The sequence below is a fragment of the Syngnathus floridae genome, chromosome 2 (genome assembly GCF_059516105.1).
Source record: "Syngnathus floridae isolate MCC-2025c chromosome 2, RoL_Sflo_1.0, whole genome shotgun sequence".
In the NCBI taxonomy this organism is placed as follows: Eukaryota; Metazoa; Chordata; class Actinopteri; order Syngnathiformes; family Syngnathidae; genus Syngnathus; species Syngnathus floridae.
In genome coordinates, this window is record NC_142414.1 from 19759724 (window position 1) to 19782363 (window position 22640).

The 22640-nt window shown below is 40.2% G+C and overlaps 1 protein-coding gene across 5 annotated transcripts in view; it reads left to right on the forward strand.

The window, feature by feature from the left end:
- sema3b (sema domain, immunoglobulin domain (Ig), short basic domain, secreted, (semaphorin) 3B) overlaps positions 1 to 22640 on the forward strand; it is a 72137-nt gene that overhangs the window by 17527 nt on the left and 31970 nt on the right. For 2 of the 5 annotated variants that reach the window (XM_088368576.1, XM_088368575.1), the window contains exon 1: positions 5659 to 5976. The exons of 2 other annotated variants lie outside the window; for them this stretch is intronic. The gene's annotated coding sequence lies outside the window, so the exon portion shown is untranslated. Of the gene's footprint in view, positions 1 to 5307; positions 5328 to 5658; positions 5977 to 22640 lie in introns of those variants that run through there. One more of the 5 variants, XM_088368580.1, reaches the window with a different exon arrangement.

Genomic DNA, 22640 nt, shown 5'->3' on the forward strand with positions numbered 1-22640 from the left:
TAAGTCACCTCTTTTCCCCATTTCAAAGTACTTTGGTCCTTACCCTATTGTAGCTGTGTATCATCTCCAATGGTGACTGTTATTTTCCTCCTCTAAATCATGGGGCATGTTCACAAACTTTCATTAGCGTTGTGCACATTCAGTGCACATTCAGTGTCCATCATTCCTGCACTGTGCTAAGAATCCAGGACAGGCTGATTTCAAAAGAAAACAGATGATAATAGAAGCAGACACAACTGAGAGACAAGAGTCAAGGGCAGAACACTGACAAGAAAAAGAGAGCGAGGACGGATGAGAGAGTGTCGCCAAAAGAAGTAGCGGCACTTAGAAAAACAAGAGAGGATCACCAAGGTCAGGACAAAGAAAAAGATGATGGCATGGATGAAAATAAAGGGAAAGAATAACAGACAGATCCCAGATAGTAAGCTTAGTTACCAAATAAGCATCTTGATACACTGTTCTTTTGTGTGTAGAGAAGGAGAGGAGCTGGGGTGTTGTGTCTTGCTACTTATCAACATTTAAGTGTCCTTGGCTACCACTGGGAAAACACACACCGTCTGATGAAAATCACAGCAATACGTAAATATCCTTTTATTTCAGAGAAAAGAATACACTGGTGTGCAGAGAAGACAATAGAAATAGAAAGTCAAAATAGAAGCAAAATGACTCTCAGAATAAATCCTTTAATATTAGCTGGGATTTGGTCTTCATACAATTGCATGGCATTGGACAAAACTGTAACATTGGTATTGCTGTGGTGTGTTTTGGGATGTGACTCGCACCCAGTTGCACAAATTGTGCTCGTTTCCCACGGAGCGGTGCAAATGAATTTGGGCTGTGAGTTCAGGGCTTATCTGCCTGTCATGTCATAACAAACTCGAGCATGTGGAAATGCAAGTGGTATGTGTGCGCATCCCTGATGCTGCACTCACAATGCGCGCGCATTACATGTAGAACATCTAAAACATGTTTCCTTTGACAACATGCAGAGGTTAAGCTCACATACAATCCTTTCATACACTTCCTGGTGAGATTATACACAAAAGCACGCAGAGCGTGAGGTTGAGGGTTTTGTTTTATTTGCTATTTGTTTGTTAACTACTTACCAAGATGACTTAAGAAAAATACCAAAGTGATTCCAGTTGTTTCTGATAAAGATCCGTTCTTGCCATGTTTACTTGGATTTCCTGGACTGAACTGTGCCATTTGAGATGAGGTTCAAATGGTATGAAAAAAAATCTAGTAACGTTCCAGATCAGAATGTATAGAAATTCCTAATTTTGGTACAATTATATTCCAGTAGATCAAAGAGAGGGAGTTTTGATACGATATCAGAAAGATAAGCAATGTGTTTGTCTCTGTACGTCAGCACATGGAACAAACAATCCCTTGAGGTCACATTCCCTTAAAACTTGCCGTAGTCGTGTTATCTGGAAGGTCGCTGTGGCAGACCCCATGCCTCTGAGCAGTCATTCATTAAAACACATGCTTGTAACCATACATAACAATTATCTCAATAGGCAGGAGAATCAAGGGTGTAAATAACAAAACAATTTGTTAACAAAAACTATCTGTAAAACAAAGATCAGAAAAGACACAAACACCACGAGAAGATACAAACCGTGACAGGTTTACCTTTTTATCTCATAAAACCGCAGTGTTTTGGGGGAATGAGGCAGAGATGTCACTGAAGATGACGTCATGCCATTGCCGCGCATAATAATCAGCCATCTACTACGTCGCTGAATTACTACAATCTGCTTCATGTTTCAAGCGGGATTGATTTAAAGTCTTTAATTTAATTTAAGGTCAACTGTGCAAATTCATGGACAACATGTGTTCAAATAAACTCCTGGAAGTTGTTAGCTATTTCTGAATGTGTTTTCTGCTTGTATCCTGTTTAAATATCCAAAATTCCGGACAAAGTAGGAAAGAGGAGCAAGCAATTTAAGGTATTCAGTACCCCTGCCCCCTCCCTTTCACTATCATTCATCCCTGTGCTGTGGACCACTGGCTTGGTTCTGGTATCCAGTTGACCTCCAGGCCTGGGAGAGTGGCCCAGAACTGTCTGGCATTCATAGCTGAGCACAGGGAACACTTTGTCCTTCTCACTTCATTCTTTCCTTCTTTTGTTTCCATTTTCTGTCATTGAGTTTGGTGGCTTTTCGTGGATCGCTGGCTTCTATCTCAAGGAGAGTCACTGAAACCTTTGACATTTAGCAAGCATTCCATTGGTTTGTTCTTTAAAGTAAAAGCGTCATGCAAAGGTAAAATGTCGTTCTGCAGAAATTCGACACCTTCATCACCACCTGGATACGAATTATGTGCAGTATATGGACAGTGGCAGAACTTTGTAGATTCCCAGTTTACCATTATTTTATAGCATTAAAACTGGTATAGCATTGAATGGTTTGCAGACCTCCTTCAAGGCCAAACAGTCTCGAGCACTCTCAAAACCCGTTTGATTGAAAAAACATTACTTGCCACGTGATCTGTTCTGCTCCACTCCGGTAGGTGGCAGTAACAAGAAATTTAGAATCGATTTTAGCTGCCACATTCAGTGCTCTCCTGGATCAGGCTCACCACTACCCAACTCTGTAAGAGTGTAAACATTTCCACTAGTAGCGGAAACTAGGCTTTTAGATGTGTATATATAAATATACAAGAGAGGTTTTATAACTAGATTTGAGTAGAGCAGATACCATCGATGGAAACGATGCTTAAATTATTTGAAAAGGGACAACTAAGTTTTTGATGATTTCCACTAATTATTCTTGGCTTCTTTGTCCACATAAAAGAGAACTGCTCCTTCAGTTGGCTTTGCAGAATTGAATCAAAAAAAATTTGTTTCAAATAACTGGTTTCATTGTCATTCATTCGCTAAGTGGAAGATGCCCAGTGGCATACACCGTGGTCTTCTAGGAAAGTCAAAAATTTCACAGTCAGGCACAGGCACACACATGCACCTACACACATGCTTACCAACTCTATGGATTATTAAGGTTTCTGGCTGCCAAGCATACACACACACTTAAAAACCGAGTAAGGTAAGGTGGTTTTGTAATTGATGCGGCTGTGTGCTCTGCTGGGCTGTAAAATTATTTAAGACTCTAATGAATCTAACACACATGCATTCTTATCAGCTTGCAAACACTCCAGCGATTCAAATGCACCTGTTTGCTGTGTGTGTGTGTGTGTGTGTGTGTGTGTGTGTGTGTGAGTGAGAGAGAGCGTGTCCCGACCATGGAAAAAAAATGGGTTTGTCTTCATTCTCTTTTCATTCTTGCTTCCTTTTGTAGGGAAGAAGTGGAGGTGTGCAATCATCCTCCAATCACATCTACTTGTAAATACAGCTTCTTTTTAATATTTATACAGAATATCACATATATCCCAAATATCACATGTGCTGCAGTGTCAGTTCTTTGGTCAAGCAGGAAGCAAAAGCAGAATCCCCATGACATGAATCATTAATGTGCGTGTGCAAGTGTGTGTGTGTGTGTGTGTGTGTGTGTGTGTGTGAATTCTTTGAAGTGTATCATAACAGACCTTTTTTTTAGTGTAAGGCATGAAATATTTATACGTGATAGTAAGTATTCATATAATACTATGACACCAGATTGTGTTACATTTGCAGGTTTGTTTCATTTGTGTAGCGCGTACACCAAAAATGCATTTTTTTAAAGTGACAGTATGCAGTATTCACACTTGCTCGAGGATTTAGTGGGATGTGAAACTGTTCATTTTCAGCATCTTTGTAAATGACACACACAGTAATTACGTATACAGATGAGTAGCCAAGCTTGTCATATTCAAATAATATTTGACTGACATGAGCACATTGCCCTGTGTACGCTCTATTGATTGATGTAAAGAAAGGACAATACAGCGTAATAGAGGGCGGATGTGGCAAACTCGACCGCCGTTGCATATGTGAATGTTAAAAGTGGCTGTAGGGTGGGACAAAGGACAGACCAAACTACGTGCAGAGTGCATGTTCATGAGCCATGTGTGTGAGATCGATGTTCAGCGTGTGTGCGTGAGTGCGCCTGTGAGAGGCCAGACGTCAGCATTGACAATAGCCTGCTGAGACCTGGGAGGTGGTCGGCCTCGTTAAAAGAGGCCTTGAACAAACACAGAGCAGCGGTACAAATAGGGAGGGAGCAATGGATAGATGTGTCCAAGGGGTGGATTTGGTGTGATGTTAAATTACGTTAGAGGGAATCAAAACGATAATGATGGTGGTTTATCAACATGACACCAAACAATGTGTTTGGCACAGAATCACAATAATGGCTGAAATCAAGAGAAAATGTGTTTAGCATAAGTGACGTATGTGCACGTGTTGCTAGTTAAAAGAAGGTAAAATGCAAGGGAGAGAAAAATGCCACAAAAAGAGATTTGGTCAGAGATGCAAAACTCAAGGAAAATCGTAAATTGATGCTTAACTATTAAAGGCAGAAGAAAGATGAATGAAAGTGATGTAGCCCTGAAAAATGATTTACAAGGGATGAGTAATTTCTGATAACGCAGAGGAATCGAAATGAAAAAAAGAAAACCACAGGCTCCTTTGAGGAAAGGTTAGTAATGACAGAGGAGTGAAGGGCAGGGTGAAGTGAATGTACGTGCGGCGCCCCAGATCGAGAAGCACAGAAACAAAGACATCCCCCTATTTTCTTAATGAATAAAATGGCGGGAAATGTGCTTCCTACATTTGTTTGGTGTGAGTCAGATGATAGTATAGGAGTAGCACATCAATAACTGATGAATTAATTATGAGCAAGCATATTTCTAAATAGGCTGTAAAAGTGCAAGAAGGATGTCCTTTTGTGTTACAACTGGCGGGTGAGTTGGATCCTTTCCCAGCGGACTCAAAAGAGGTGTGCTACACCCGGGACTGGTCGCCAGTCGATCACAGAGCATAGACAAAACAACATTTAGAGTTTTCGTTTAACCTCGCATGCATGTTTTTGGAACGTGGGATGAAGCTGGAACGCCAACACCACACGAAAGGCGGAAACTGAGATTAGACACCAGAACCTCCGAGCTCCGAGACAGATGTTCTAACTAAATTATGCATTGTGCCGCCCACAATAATTCCATTTCCAGAGACAATTATCTGAAAATCCAAGTCAAGGAAATAGACATCAATGTACAAGGCTCCACCGGGAAACTTTAAAGGAGACATCTTTTTACGTATCAGCTGTGTACCAGATCCAAACGGGGTTGAAGACAAATGACATTGTGTTAAACATGCCACACAAGGACAGTGAAGGAGCCACTTCACCTCTAGACAGCGACGGCAGTGGAGTGGAGTGCAGCTGGAAGAGGTGCGTGTTTGTGTGTGTGTGTCACACATTGAATTGCTTTCATGCCTTATTAAGCATTTGAGTCAAGTTTTGTCTGCACAAGACCATTTTGATAGAAACAGAGTTGCTTGTTTGTAATGGTCAGGCGTGCATATTGGTGTTATAAAATAGTTATTAGGCCTATCGTGGGCTACCTCGTATGGTCATTTTTCCAGTGAAATAAATCTTCTCTTTATATCCTGAAGGTGTGCGATTCTAGTTGGGAGAATGGGAATGGGGCTTTAGAAAAAAGGTGGGAGAAAAAAAAAAAGGTGGAGGAAGGAGTGAAATAGCCGGGATCCTCTCCTGTGTGGCGTCCCACCCCCTCCTCTCTCCAAGAGGAAGGACAGAGAGGAGCAAAACCACGCTTGCTCTCCCGGCACAGGACTCCGGGAATTCCGGGAGCCTTTGGAGTTGTGTCGACTCATACACGCAAAGGCAAATATTATGCAGCTGTAAAAATCCCAGCAGGACTCTGAGAAAGGAGTATAGTTGTGAGTTAGAAAATATATATATTCAGAATACAGTTCCCCTTTGCTTCCTCGTGGAGTCATTGGCACCTGCTAGGGGGAGTCAGAACAAGCTGACGACACAGGCGGAACACAAGCCAGAGGAGCTTCTGGTGACAAAGGTGAGACATACCTTTACTGCTGGGCCTTTGCCCTTTCATATCAACTGCCTTATATGTTTTGTCGTGCAGAGGTTCGTCTGTAATGACTAACTGATGGAGGAAGTTTTGTGCGTGTTTGTGTAAGAGAGAGAGAGAGATAGTGAAGGTGTGTGCAGGTGTGTTCAATATCTGCATTCTATTCCGCTGACGGAATAGGTCAACTTGATTAAAGTTTTGCAAAGTCACATTAAACATCATCGGAAAAAAATATTAATGACTTGTGATGGTTGTTTGGAAATTTTATGCATTATTTGATGTTTCATAGCTGAGAGAACTAAAGTCACAGCTAGGCTTGCTATTTGAATTCTTAAGCTTGACAATTACTGCTTTTTTTCAGACTATAAGTCACACTCGAGTAGAAGTCGCATTTGGGGGGAAATTTATTTTGCAAAAACAAAGACCCAGAAGAGTAACACTTCTGGAGCACTTGCAGTCAGCGTGGAAAAAAACCCATAACTACTTGTGAATAAACAAATGAAAATATTGGATGGCCTTCGATTCAGCTGTCCAACCACATTCTGAGTTTGAGTGAAAATGGACTGAATTTGGTAGTACAAGTCCTTACAGGACATTGCAATCTCCAGAAGCACTTGCAACCATAAATTTTAGATACGAGTGCGCAGGTTGGCAGTGAACTCAGCTCAACTCAGCACTTTGACATATCAAAACAGAAGCGTCAAGCTTTTCAATCTCACTCCCAATTGATGTTTACTGAGGAACCAAATAGCTTTGATTGAGGAAGGTCTATTTAATGCTGCTAACCAATACAAAACATCATTGATGGGCTAGCAAATAGCATCAGTGTCATAAACTTTTAAGCAACATATTTGAATACAAATAGTGGAGCAACACACCTAGACAGCCAATATAACAATACCCACAAGCTAAAAATTAATGACATTTCTATTGATTTCATTGGCGAGAGATGATCTAAAGCTACGAGCGTGGTAATCAACACACATTTCATGGAATCACTGTAGATGCTTCTCATTGGTCAGCACTGATTTGCGGTACTTTTGTCCTGAATTTCTGTGTGGGTATTGTGACATCATAACCTTAAGCTCCTCTGCCACTTTTGTCCCCTTAACTTAATTTTAACCTTTGTTGCTTTCTGATGGTTAGCGCCAAAATCCACATCTTGGGTCTTTATCCCCTTCTCCACCTTTTTTCATCTCCCATCATAAAGTTTCATGTGTATGTTGTTTTCCATGTGAAGCAAAGAATCGGCATCTTTTCCCATCCTTAGTTGATGTTTTCCCACCCTGTAGGAGGGCTTGCAGGTGTGTGTTTTGTCTGTCAACTCACCTATTCAGCGTTGTAATCCTAGGTCTTGTTGGTCTTTGTAACATTCCCCACCAAAAGCCATTTTTGACCTGGATTGTAACCCTTCCATTATCATACCACACAAGCCCATATTCACAACAGAGCAATTGTACATATTGAGATTGACTCACTTGGGTAAAGCTCCTATTTGGGTAGGGAATTATACACTTTGTTCAGAGACAATGCGATAGTGTTTTATTACGTCGCACTTTAGAAAACAACGATCAGCATTTTTGTTCTATTTCCCTACCCGCTACCGACCCAAGCAGTAACTGAATCATCATTAGTTTATGTTTTCTGCAGTACCAATCTGTCTCCTGTGTGATGGAAATTAAAGTGTTTTTTAAAAAAATCATATTCATCAAATAATCAACAAAATATTCAACAATTAATCGATCGATTAATCAATTATTTAAATAATCAAATAAGGTTGCAGTGTAGAATGCTTTATATGTTGCATTCAAGGATGTAGAAAATAGCTCACTTGAGTTCACCTGGTCTGACCTCAAAGCATTGCATAATGTTTAAAAAAAAAAGACTGATGACCTCGATAAGCTAGTTTTGTTTAGTTGACAATTATGACAGATCTGGCTGCAAACCTCATCTGTTTTGTGTTAGAGTCAAGGTTATGTAATTTTACAATGATCTCTTCATGTTGTTCATATTCTTATTGTGGTTGGATCTTGTGATAGCCTGTATATCAAGATCTCAAATCCAAGAGGAGTTCCAATGGATTTTTCCAATTTGGCACACACAAATTGTAGACGCTTGTAATACAGAACGATTCATATTTTCCACGAAAACAAAAGCAAGGTCAAAGTACAGCCTGTCATATGTCGCCAGAAGTGTAAGAGATTGTTGGGCAAAATAAAAGACTGGCATAACCGCTGAAGCACAGGCAGTATTGTGCACCTGCTCACATGATGTATTGGCCCTTGTGTTCACATTGTTGCAGCAAAGCAGACATTTATTTAACCTGCTGTATGAGTTCAAGGTGCCTCTACTGATTGCTGGCTGAGACCGCCAAGGTAACTTGTATGTTTTAGTTCATGAATGTCAGTGATCCACCACCACACCCTAAAAGCCATTAACCCCCATCTCAACCCCTTACTCGCTGTGAAAACCCATTAACCTTCTTCCCTAACTCTCTCCTGTCAGGCCTCTAACTGGCCACACACATCTTTGCCACTATTATCTATTCTTGCATGTGTGTGTGTGTGTGTGTGTGCGTTTGTGTATGACGTATGTACATATAAATGAGAGAGAGCATGAAAGACAGAGCGAGAGATTGTATCCAATGTCAAGTTCCCTTTGTTTGAAATATTTAAGTGTGCTTACTGTCTTGAAATATTGACTTTTTTTTCTATGCAGCCAGAGGGGACAGATGTGTCAGTTGTTCTCGCAGTCAAATAAAAAGCAAAAGGCTGTTCATGCTGCATCAAACTTTCATTGGGTTCATTTATTTATTCATCCATGCATTTTTTTTAATCCTATGTACTAATAAGATTCTATTAGTGAATAAAGAATGTCAAATGTGTTATTTTCATTAGATACAATCTTGTCCGTCATGCCCACGCCAAAAAACATGTCAGATTTGGGCCACGTCCTTATGTACATTAATATGGCTTGCAATTTCCCAATTATGTTTATAATATAAAGTTTATGACAAAAATGTAGCAATTTAATCGTATACCCACCATGTAAATTGCTAGGCAGGTGCAATGATGCCTCATACTGTGAATCCCGTTAGAAGGTTAACTGTTGAATTGGCCCGAGGTCCAATTTCTTGGTAATCACAACTGAACCATGCCTGAATAGGTTTGGGACCGCTCAGACTGCGGGGTGATTTGGTTCACGATCATACTCACACTTGACCAATTGAACTCCACCAAAGAAGAAAATCAGCACAAATTCAATTAAAGAGAGAGGAGTCACACGTGAGTTTTGTTTCAAGTGGCCAAAGCAATTTTATGATGGCTGCATTATAGTGTGATGGGAATAGAGAGGCAGAGTGGAATGCTGCATTTAAATCTGCCTCGAGGTAGTATCCCATGGGAGTTTACAAAACCAGACCTTGAAGGTGATTCTTCACAAGACCATGCACGAGACAAAACAAAAATAATGGAAGTTCCATGCTCCTGGGCAAATCTGAACCTGTGACTGAGAAGTTTTGAGAAATGCTTGCATAAAAGTTTAAAACAATTCCTAGAGCTTTGTACTTGGGTTTGTTTTTCTTTTGTTTGTCTTAGTTAGTGATCCTGGAGTAAGGTAGCATGTAGAACAGAGGTGCCATTATTAATCAGTTGAGATTTCCAAATATACCAATTATCCAATTATAGACTTGCGAGGTAACAAAAATAATACATCAAAGTGGTGAGTTTGAACTTTTGCGCAGTTGTGCAGTTGGTTACGCTACAGCCTGAACATGAAGTATGCAAGTAGGTTAATGCTCGAGTGCGACATAATGGCCGTCATATTTTACCGTTGTCATATGATATGTGTAAATAAGATACACACCTGGAATATTATGATAACAAATGAGTTGAACCTGAGGTCACAGAAAGGAACACGAGGCAAGCATATTTTTGGGTGACAAGTGTAGATAAGAATCTAATTGATGTGTAGAACTCGAAGCTAAAAATGTAATTGTTTAAAGGGAGGTGCTGCAGAAATGCTCAAAACCGCATTGTGTGTAAAGATGTTGAGCTTGATTAGAAATCCATAAAAACAATGTCACTCATCTCAGCTAGAGGATCTACAGACAGAAAAACATATTTTGAACTGTAAAATTTGATGACAAGGCGTCAATGCCTTAACAGCCCGACTCCAATGGATAGTATGTTTTTTTCTTCTTCAATAATTTAGATGTATTTTCATGAATGAGGTGAAGGGTCAGCCTAGGCATTAACTGTCTTGTCAAAGATAAGGAAATATCGTAATTTAAACTTGCTGATTGGCCTGAGGTTAAGGTTGGGCTGAGGCCACACTGGCCAATCTTTCTTCACCATCAGCCGAGTGTTCACAGAGGAAGGATGGATGTGTTACTTGTAGCAAAGCTACAGGGGCTTAATGAAACCTCAAACACACTTTCAAGACAGCAAGGCTTGGACGGTGAAAAAGTGCTGGAAATCTGAAATACGGTATTTCCTTTCACTTCCATCAGTGGATGATGGTCAGGGCTAGCAAAAAAAAAAACCCAACTATTGGGAGCACTAACTTAGACATCTCAAAGTTAAAAAGCCATAATATAGAAGAACATTGTCTCCTAGTCGAGATGTCATCTGAACAGTGTTCCTTCGCACTAAGATTCCAAAAGATGGCACTAAAGCCCCGCTTAATAGAAAAGTAAGACTAAAAAAACAGTGACTTCAGCAAGTAACGGAAATCATTTCCAAAACAAAAATCTTGGAACCCAGTACTGAAAAACACATTTTCATTTGCAAAGCAAAAGTTATACACGCACCACTGGTCCATGTGTGTTGTTGCTGTGTGTAATAGAGGAGGGGGAGGGGGAGGGTGCTGGGACTGTCCTGTCAGATCACCTTGATGTACTGTTGAAGGTGAGCAGGAATTAGGGAGCTCCGCACAGCGATGGGGAAAGTAACGAGATTCTCACTCTCCCTGTCACAAAAGTGTGCACACACACACTTCATGTTACACATAAGCAAGCACCCGTATACTTTCAGTAACTGTCTGTTCCAGAGCAAGCATGCACACGCACACACATGCACAGCATGTCCCACAGGGGAGCTCCAGGGGCTTATGCAAGGGATTTTGCTGTTCTGCAGTGTGCCTGTCAGATAAGATGGGATGCGCCTCTGCCTCCATATCCTCCTCACCCCCAACTAGTCTGTCACTCAAGTCACCTGCCATCTTTTTGCACACACACATGTGCACAAGTACTGTATCCACACCACAAAGACAAAGATAATGCAAGTCGTGAGTTTGGCGGCACAACATGAAACTATAGTACATATATCCTGTTAATTGAGTTTCTAGCTTATAAGCTTTATAGCCTTTCTTAACAGCACCCCCCCAAAAGCTGACTTCATGCATGAACTCTAATATACATACATACAGACATATATGTAGATGACACAAATACTCATGTTGGTATCCACTACTACACAAACACTAATGTTCAGTGAGTACCAAAAAAGTATATTCTACTACCCAACAGCTTATCCACATTTATAAATTTCTTCAACGTGTCATTGTAACATTTTGAGCAGGTAATTGACAACAACAGACTTCGAACCTTTTGACTTATCTTTACAACCCGGGAAGAACATAAACAGAGTTCATGACTCATAACTGCCTGTGGACCCCTTTAATAGAATAAACACACACGTATGGGGTTGGAAATGGGCTTCCTGGTGGTTTCAAAACATTAAATGTACAATGAACAGGAATTGATGAGAAAAAACAGATTTACATTTTTGGTGCTAAATCTGTCAAATCAATCTCCACCTGATGTCGTGCTCTCAATTCTTTGCTAAGATGTTGGAATGACAGATGGAAAAAGAAAAAACACTTGTATTGCTTTGGAATGATGATGGCATGTCAGAAAAGCTCCATTTTGATGGCTCCCAGTGGTGATTTGTGCATTAGTGAAGCCTGCCCGGTGTCCTGTCAATTCCTCTCAGACTGAACCAACATTGGTTAGGATTTCATTTCATTGAGGTTTTCACTTGAGTTGAACAAAAAGTCATTCAAGATTGTTTGCTCAGCAAATTTAGGGTTTTAATTTAATGTGAATTTTCTGCCTCATAAAACCTATCGACAGGGATCCTCTCTGTTGATCTGCTCATTTTCTGTTTTACTGTTGTCTTAGGCTCAAAAGCGCATCAGTGACTCTGGGTGACATTTCCCACAAACGAGAAGCATTATATAAAGATATGCAGTTAAGTTCCGCACCAAATCGGCCATGGAGCAACATTAGAGTTAGAATATATTACGCGCCTAATCAGTTTTCACAAGAAAAGCACAATCCATCCATACAAGCGTGGCTTGTATAGCTCATTTTACTACCCTCTGATGAATTAAAGAAAAGTGCAAATTTTCATTAGATGGTCCATAGACCACTCCACTAACTAGAATTATGTTGAAATGAAAACATTTCAATATTACACATTAAATTTCTCTTGCTGATGCATTCACTAAGAGCACTATCGTTCCCACCAGCATTCGACCCCCTCCCCGGGCTACTCATCCTCTTGGCAGCTCTACCGGCTAATTGACTCAGGGGTCCCAGAGGGGAGGTGGGATCATGCCACATTTCCAATTTGGCTTCCCCTCCTTTGAATAAAAGCTACACCCATCCATCTTTTCAACCGCCACCCCCCCCCCTTCTTTAAAATCAGTGTCTCCCAAATATTTAATTAAACAATAACAAATGCACATGACGGAAATGACTATTGTTTCAAAACAGCTAGCTGTCTCAGTATTATGCTTTTCATTGTTTTCCACAGCCAGTTGGCAATATGCTCACTCGGCTATAGACTTGAAAGGAGAGACACACATAAAGCGAATCCTTTGGGGCTCACCTTCAGAGAGCATCCTCCTCCACAAACTGCACTTTGGGATGGGCGTGCCTCACTTTGTGTCAGTGTGTTTGCGTCTCACATGCACAAGTGAGGTTTTGTCCCGTGAACTAGCATACAGACAAAGAACAATGAGAGTTAGTCATTAATGCCGTATCTACATTGTGAGTGGCTGCATGTGCACTAAAGCATTTTGGCTATTGTTTAACACACTCACACAAATGCACAATGCTAGACAGCTTTGGGGCTTTAGTTCCAGGGCAGGAAGCATGTGACGTACAGTACGTATGAGCGGCAGCTTTAGCGGCCATTAGCAAGATGACATTTTCAGATGCACAGATAAAGAATTTGGGCCGTAGGCTCGGACGTGGAAAAGACATTTGACTTGTGGTAGACTCACTACTCACGATACACTGTGTTTTGGAGCACTTGGGGTTTGGTCCTATGGAAAGATAATAATCAAATAATCCACCGATATCACGAGTCTGTTAGTTTTAAAACTTAACTAGTTGCTGTGTTTTGCTGTTGACCAAAAATGATCTCCTAATCCTTAATGTCTCAGATTACGACTGTCAGGCATCGATCTGAAGCCCATCATGAACGCCTTGACGGGCTTCAGATTGAAGTCACTGAACGTCACCAAGGAGTGTTGACAAAAGGGATGCACAAAGACACGGCAATATGGTTTTAATTGCCAAATGTCGGGCTGGGAGTCTTTTTCATGTGACCACTGACTATGAAGTGGAAAAGAGAATTTGGCTCCTGTCTCATGTGGGTGAGGGGCCTGCATTCAAACAGCCTTCATATACCCCATATGTTTATGTATCATCCATCATTGCATCCAACATCCGGCACAGTTCTCCAAGGGGAAGTTTTCAAGGGGAACAAAGTGGAATAATGTAATGCTCTGTTGCCTTTAACACATGCTGTTGTATCCAAAAAAGAAAAACAAGATCTCTTTCATAAAAATCTCAACGCAGCATGTCCACTACAATTAGTGTACTTTTTAACATCATCTAAATGGTGGATAATCTAATTTGTTCCATTGTCCAACTGTCTCCATCATAAAACCTTCATTGATCAAGCATGAAATGTGTTAAGATATGTAGAAGTGTAGAAAAGTCAATCACTGTATTTTCTTGTTTAGCATTCCCAACTGTCAAGCTAAAGTTTTTACACTTGAATGACAGTTAAGAAAGCCAGTGTGAAAAGAAAATCAATGTGAAGTTGTGTAACAAATGCCGCTGGAGTCTTACTAGTTTAATAAGACCCTGCCAACTTATTGTGTATATTTATTTAATTATGGTAGTAGTTTGTTTACTGTTACTATATTCATTCTAAAGTAATTCCAGTGAAATAAAACTTGTGCCCAATTCCTCTTCTGTTTACACTCTTAGTTGAGGCTATGTGCACGTCTCACAAATAAGTTAAGCAAAATCTTGTCCATCGTGCCCCCCATTGACATAATACTGTACAGATTGCAAAACTGCCACGTCTTCAGAATCTTTCGTTCGCATGTCACACACTAAAGGATTTTAACCACGTTGTGGGATTTTAAGATTACCCATTAATGTGTTCGCGCTCATCATGTCACACTTGGTGCTTTGCAGCGGTTTAACAGCAAGCGAGACTCTAACGTCGTCTTCATGTCATCTTGGAGAGTGGGGATAGAAAGGAGGGTGTTGAGTGCTTGTGTAAGCAAGATTCCTCTTAAAGCCAGTCGAGCGTAGAACATAAAGCTAACAACCTTCTCAATTGTGATCTCGATTGTACTTTATTCTATACCCTCTCACGGATGAATCCTGAGATTCAATAAAATTGCCGCTTTATGGCTAAATAACGATCATCAAAAGTTCACTCGGTTACTGTTCCAATGATGTAACCGATTATTTTCATTGAAATAATTGGGGTATGTCTGCAGCTTTATTTCAACGTAAAAGTAATAAACTGCATGCTCGTGTTTGAGAATGGTAAGTCGCTTTAGATAATGGCTAAACCCACTTCATCTATTTTAAATATAATAGCAGGAATTTGATTGAAATCATTTTCAATTCATTGCATTTCCTGCATCATGATAACTTTAATTTGGAGTTCTGTGGTCATCACCATATTTTTAATCTTTTTACCACCACACTTTACCTTCTGTGGTTGCATTACAATGAAATCCCACAAAAAAAGCAAAATAAAAAGCAATTTCAATCACAGTCAGAGTAAGCTGAACTCAGTGCTTGGCAGATGGAAATATTTAACATGTTCAACAATAATAATTGTCGACTCGACTGTTTTCTGAGCAAATCAGGAAGGGAAAAATATCCCTTAATACAGCACCACACCACCGGTAATCGGGTTTTTTCTGACTTTGAGCATTATCCACCCAAAGCTCAAATTTGGCCCGTCGGTATGTGCTTTCACCAAAATGTGAAATTTGGAACTAAATTGCCACGAGGACAAGTTGCAGAAACCAAGGACACAGAGAGGACAGCAGAGCCTAAGGAATTCTTGCGTGTATTTAGTGGCTGGCCTCTCTTGCTCCACTCTCCTTTTGCTCTCCTCCTGACATGAAATAGTCATTAGGTGTAGCGGTAATCCAGCCCAGATGTCTTTCCACATTAACTAATGTACAATCTGAAATGTCAGGACCGTGCGCATGTGGCCAGCGTGTTCGTATACTACACAGCACCATGGATGTGCGTCAGTGTCCCTAAGTATGCCGCTCTGTCCGGATTCCAGCTTGTATTTGTGTTTCAAGCGTCACACCGTTCGCACGACAAGATTTCCTGTTCTAAACTCGACAGGTGCTAAATAATGAAAACATAGAACAAGCAAGAGAAGAGAGAGAAAAAGCAAAGTTTCTTAGGCCAGGAAGTGTGGAGAGAAGGAAGACAGAACCGAGTGAGTCAGCGGGAGGAAGCAAGTGTTTGTCCTGAAATCCAAAACAGAACCGCATTTTTGTGCTTGGTCAAGGCAGCTGATGGCAAGCGGGACCAAATAGTCACACAACACTTTTGATTACTGGCGGCAGACAGGAGGTGGGTTTATACTTGGTGTGAGATTAGCTTTAAGGCAAAATCATCATTTTTTATTTGTTTTGTGCTTAAATCAAGCAAATAATCTCCTTTGAAATACCCATAGCGTGACAGACAGACTGGAGGGTAGGGAAGAAAAGCAGAAACGAGGCAAACAACACTGGGAGAAATATCACGAGGGAGGATTTGATGATCGGAATGTATGACTGTATACAAACATCGTGACAACATCTATGTCTTGTACAACATTCAGCAGTCGAAAATGTACTTGTTTTTTCATATACATATGATCACTGTTAGCCGTACGTCCATCCATCCATCCACTGCCCGCCCGTTCTTCCGTCCGACTCTTTCTCAGTAAGCGATAAGAAATTTCATGGTGTTGAATAAGTAACATCCTAAGTCAAAGTTCACATCCTGCCACAGATAAAAATCACTTGTCCTGGCTCTCTCTTTTTTTTTTAACCCTGTCGTGAGAAAATTGTGTATTTTAAAGATACATTCATGAGGTGAGTTGGCTGTCCATCACTTTCTGCACCTTCTTCATCAGTGCAGATCTTAATACGTGCCTGCACTATAGCAAACATGGTACATGCTTTGAAAACATGTTTATAACTAAGAGACTTCCTTTTCATGACTCGGCAACACAATTTCCAATTTATACCCTTTGAGTTTTGCCTGATTATCTTTAATGACTTTCAAGTCACAATGGTAGCTTGGCTGTGGTTTTGGTGAACCGTTTCGGATGCTTTCGTCTCCGTTGAGCTCCAACATGGCAAATTGATCCGTATAAAGCAATTTCTCTGGGGTTTTTTCCTACTTGACCCCTGGCCCTGTCTGAAAATGTTGGACTAATAAAAAAGCTGGTCAGGGCTGGGGATTTTAATATTGACATGACACCGCTACACAAAAGACTACCAAAAGATCTTAAACAGGATGAACTCTCACAACGCTGGCCATACATTGGATCGTTATTTTTCTTCTCCACTTTGACATGATATAACTGTGAAGACCTGCTCATCGGTGGATATAAATGTGTCTTCTTCACTCTCCCACCATATGCTGATTTTCCTGTCATCTTTCATCCCACTCTTAGAAACCTGGGGGTGACCTCTGAGCAATCCCTCTCCTTTGACAGTCATATAGAACATCTGCCCAATTCATGTTTCCCCCCCACCCCCTTGCCCACGCAACCTCAATAAATTCCCTTTCAGTAGTCCCGCTCAGGAAATGGAGATGCTCATTCATGCCTTTTGTCGGCTCCCGCTCTGACCACTTTTTTTTACTCTGGATAGCCCACAAGCCTTCCAGATTGCAGCCGCTTTGCAACTTAAAGAGGAAATTCCCAACAGCCCATGGCTGTGCCATCAATAAATCAATTGTTTCTCAAGCCAGACCGTAACTAACACCCCAACACATTGCTAAACTCACATACCCTAGATTAGAACATCCCATATGAAGTGCATTGGATGTTTTAGAGTTGTGTTGTTTACAATGGCCTCTCACTTTAACGTCCTTAGTACATTGTGCATATAGTGTGCCGCTCAACATTACAAGCGAGTGTCTAATGAGAGTGAGTCTACACAAAGGATTTGTTATCGGCCAGTGTGGCGTTTCATCAATTTAAATCAGATCAGACACAGCTGTACGCAGACGCCTGTCTGTAACTCTATACACACACATGCAAACACGCACACACTCACACTTGGCACAGGGAATCCTACCTCAAGGGCATCTTGGAGCAAGGGAATAGCAAAAGAGACCAAACTGAAAACTGAATGTCATAAAGAAACTCATCATTTTCCACACTGCTGCACTAATGCAAAGTGAGTGATCAAGAACCAGCTGAGTTTTACTGGCTCCATGACCACATCAAAATCATCCATTAAGTTCATTAATGGGACTCTTAAAAAGTAATTGTTATATTCTCCCATGCAGGTCCTCTTCTTTCAATTTGAAATGTAATTGCCACTTTAAGTTGCTGTGGTGAACACCACTTTTCAGTAGTACATAAATCAAGCCGCAAAGACATGGTCAGATAGGAGTCTTTAAATTCTAACCAAATTAGTTCATGTCTCAAAAGATAAACGTTGTCTGATCATTTGTTGTGTTTGTAAAAATACTGCACATGCACATAATTAACATTTTTAGCATCAATGTTGCACTAACACTGCATGAAAAGTGTCCTGGCTGGTCCACCAGCATTGAAGACAAAAACTGGCAACCCAGCGTCACCGTGGCAACTAGAAATTCCTCTTCTTGCAAGCCATTGTCCCATAATATGAGAATTGACTTTATCTGGTTAAGTGTTGAAACAATTTTGAGATCCTGAAAATGGACCTACTCCACATTAACTGGCTGTATATGTCAGTGAACGTGAAGCTGAAACTTCAATAACATTTTGTTTGCTTTATTTGGAAGTCATCATGGTGTTATATTGGAGCAAAGTTATTAAAACTGCCATTGTCTAGCTCCTTATGGGAATCAACTGTACTTGCTTATCCCTGGCATTGGGCCAAAACCTCATAAGTCAAATTTGAGTGACTTTCATATTATTTCAAAATCTATACTTTTGGTCAGTTCAGACATGTGGGTCTTGTGAAAAGCATTGTGAAAAGAAAGAGCTACATCAATCAATTTGACAACAATGGAACATAAATAATTTTGAAAAATAATAATTGTATCTCTTAATAATCAATTGTATTTATTACTAATCAACCAATTTCAATCCATTTAAAATCAACAGGCTTTGAGTACTTGCAAAGTCAGTGAGCCTAAGAGAGATTGGCCGGAAAGCAACGTGGAGACGATGACTGGAATGTGTGTGTGTGTGTGTGTGTGTGTATGTCTGTGTGTGTGTGTGTGTGTGTGTGTGTGTGTGCGCGTGTGCGCGTGTCTATGTGTGTGTGTCAATGGAGATCCATGGATGACTGAGGAGGCTGAGTGGTGGGGTGGACTTTGGACAATTACAAGAATTCCTCTCTGCATACCTTCCACGCTCTCTCTCTCTCTCTCTCTCTCGCTGTCTCTCTCTCTCTCTCTCTCTCTCTCTCTCTCTCTCTCTCTCTCTCTCTTTCTCTTTCTCTTTCTGTGCCCTCCTCCAAACACCTACTGTACTAACATACACACAAGCAGCTGTCAATGCCCTCTGTCCTCATCCATTCATCCATAGTTGTCCTCCATATGTGCCGTGTAATTCGGGTTGTGTGGTCCCCCTTTCGCCCAAAGTCAGATAGGATAGGCTTCGCTTCCTCATGACCTTGAACAGGATATGTAGTTTAGAAATGGAAAAGGATGGATATTTAGTGAGATAACACAAAAAATACACTATCCATTAAAGCAAGGATCTCAAACTTGGGGCCCGGGGGCCTTTTGCGGCCCACAGCATGATATTTTGTGGCTCCCCATCTTTATTTGTCATGTTGTTAACCTGGGTGTTGGTACTTTTTTTTTTTAAATCACTCATGGGCTAGCATTGATCAGGCTGATGAGCTTTTGGCAAATCATAATTCTGAAATAACACTAAGTGGATGTCTTTTTCAAAATCCACCGTGAAGAGAAAGGTTGGCGACCACAACAGACAATTTCAAGAAAAACAGATGGAATGTTCACCCGACATGGAATGCATAGAGAAAGTTGTGGCGCTCAAGAAATCAGACATCATTACTCAGCTAGACATGCTGAGCCATGTGCAAAGCACCAAGGAGATAAGCCATGTTGTTCACGTTTAGCTGCACTGTAATTAATAAAAAATGAGAATGTTTGTTGTACTTTTTTGAGGAATTGAAACCCTTTTCATAGAATACTTGATGTGGCCCAGACACTCTGCAGCGACCCCCACATAAGTTGAATTTGAGATCCCTGCATTAGAGCACGTTTACAAATCTCAGTTTCCCTTTTGTACATTATTACACAACCGCTGTGCGAGGAAGGAGCCATCTTCCATCATCTAGCATTATCAGCTTCTTTTACACTAATAGCCATCATTTTCCTGCCCTTTTCCAACTTGCTGTTGAGTATAAACCGCACTGAAATCCCCCCAACTATCTTTCTTCTCAAGTAGTAAGATGGCGCCTGCGTAAATGGTGAATCCTGGAATGCAATGACTTTTAATGTAATATGGCTGCAAACATTGCCTTTCTTTTTAATACAGCTCTCATGTGACTATTATGTAAAATATGTGTTTAAAAAAAAAGTATTTTGCTTTGCTTGAGGTCTGCAGTTTACTGCTTGGTTTAGTTTTTAATATCGTAGCTTGAAGCAAAAGGTAGAGAAGCATTCTCAGAAAAAAAAATCATGTAACAGAAATTTCCTTTGAATTTTTTTTAAAGTGCTGATGAATTTCCATTCTAATTTGTCAGTGGTGGCAACCAGGGCTTTAATTTCCCTGAAGAAATGACATAATATTTATAATTAGGACTGCAACTTAATTATAGATCTTTTTTGGGGACTTCCATGCCAGTATCTTGATTCATCTTTACACATTGCTTCCATTTAATTGTGCTGTTGACAAACAATTTTAGCTTTGGCCAAAGTCAGGGCTCTCATTTTCTCACAAGACTTCAGGCATGTTGACACTTTGGGAAATGAAGTGAGCTGAGGATAAGGGGATTTGTTACAAATCCCATCTGTCATCTTCCTAAGTGGTCTCATATCTCAGTTTGCATGGGTGGATTATAGTTTTATACTCAGAAAATGATAAGTACATTACAGCGAGGTGGAACCATGAGGCAGGTCCTCTATCATTTTTACTTCTTATATGATGCTTTAAAAGTTGGTAGGAATTGCTGCAATATAGTTCATTGTTGTGTTCATGACATTATTGAGAAAGTTTGTGTTTTCTTTTTTTTTGGGTGTGCTGGCACTCCACCAAACTGGTGTGGTGATAACACTGGTAAAGAAAATGCACTAAATGTTAAGATAAGTACATTTAGAGATCAATTTGTTGCACGGATTCTGAGTCTGCCCATATATTTTTGCTAGCAAATTATGTTTTCATGAATATAATATATTTAATAATATTTATGAATTAAGGGTTAGGCTCAGCAACAGGTGATATTTTTTCTGAACTGCCATAGCCATAACTTACAAAACATGGTACAGTTTGTATTGCGAAAACCTTTGTAGGTCAATCTTAACCACAAAAAAAATGAAAATATTTCAAAAACTTGATGTGCTAGAAAAAAAAAAAAAAACAAGGTATGTTTTTAAATCAGCGTCAAAAATATGTTTAGCGACACATAAAGGCATCTCTGATTCCGATAATGTGACACTTGCGGTCACGCTCACAAACATTGACCTTCTGTTCGCCTACAAAGGCTTGCATTTATTTTTAGCATTCCTCGCCGTTGCTGCGGGGACAGTTGCGCGACTGTGACCTCTGCCATTTGCTTTCAATGAGAAATTGTGATCGTGTTTACAGTAAACGTGAGAACATATGGAAATATTTACAACACAGTTGTGTCTGTCCTATGTCAGGACTTTACTTGCAACTATCATATTCATTGTCATTTCTGTGATTTTTGGACAGTTAAATTGCATCTGATATTGCTGGTGACTTCTATAGATTCATAAGTTAAGAATTACAAATTAAAAAAGTTGAGTTGCAGTTTTGACCAGATGGTTGCAGCCTCCATTTGAAATGCTTTCACAGGCTTTTATTACAGTCTCCTTCCATTCTTGTTTGTTTCTGGGGCGGGGTTCTCCCTTCCTTCAGGAGGTAAAATGCAGGCTCTATTGAGTTATGGTCCGCTGACTGACTTGGCCAGTCTAAGAGCTTCCACTTAACATTATAAATTCATACTGAAATACAATCAAATTGCAAAGAAAAGTAAGAAAAAAAACTGGATTAAAATAAAAAAAAAGCCTTTAATATGTCATTTCATATCAAAATGGACATGACACCCCAATGCGTTTCAGATTTGCTGGCCGTCCTCAGGGGGATACCTCCCTCCCCAAAGAGCACCTCTGGTTTTACTCCTTGGTGGTCCAGGAAGCACTCATCTTTTCCTCTATTTTCAAACGCTTCATGTACTTTGGGTGTACGGAGTTAATGATCTAATTATCTTTGCCACCATCAAAGAACCTATTAGCATGAAACACTCACAGTGTATCATGTCCAATTAGTGGCTTTGTGCAGACTGGACTCATTAAATGTAGCAATTAATTAGAGAGGATGAATGGTCATTGCTCTCATGTCTCTTGTGCACATTATAAAATGAATTGTGTGAACTACATGGTTGTCCCCGGGATGTCAAATGGGCCCTTGTAAGTGTCACTCTGGTGTTATATATGCCACTAGAATTTTGGCCATGAAAAAGATTATTATGAAATAATGAGAAAGGGTGTTTGATGTTATTATGTTCAAAGAATTAAAGATGTATTTGTTTGCACTTATGCAGTAGTGTGTCTCTTGATTAATGGATGCCAGAGAGCCTGACTGTAATGCAAATGTTTAACATTTCAACCCCATAGATCTGAGTTCAATCCAGGTTGAGGGCACGACTATGAGTTTTGTGTCAAATGATCTCAGATTGACTTGTCGGAAGACCATACATGGCATGCCAAAGTGAGCTTTGTGTAATATGCCAGTAAATGTTGCAATTCTTCTTCTTTTCTTGTACTTTGTATTTCTATCAGGGTTGCAATAGTTTTGGAGTTTGGATTATAGTGAGTTTCTATTTAGCTGTAACATTTAGATTCACTTTAAGTACAAACTAGTTTGTAGAGCAGG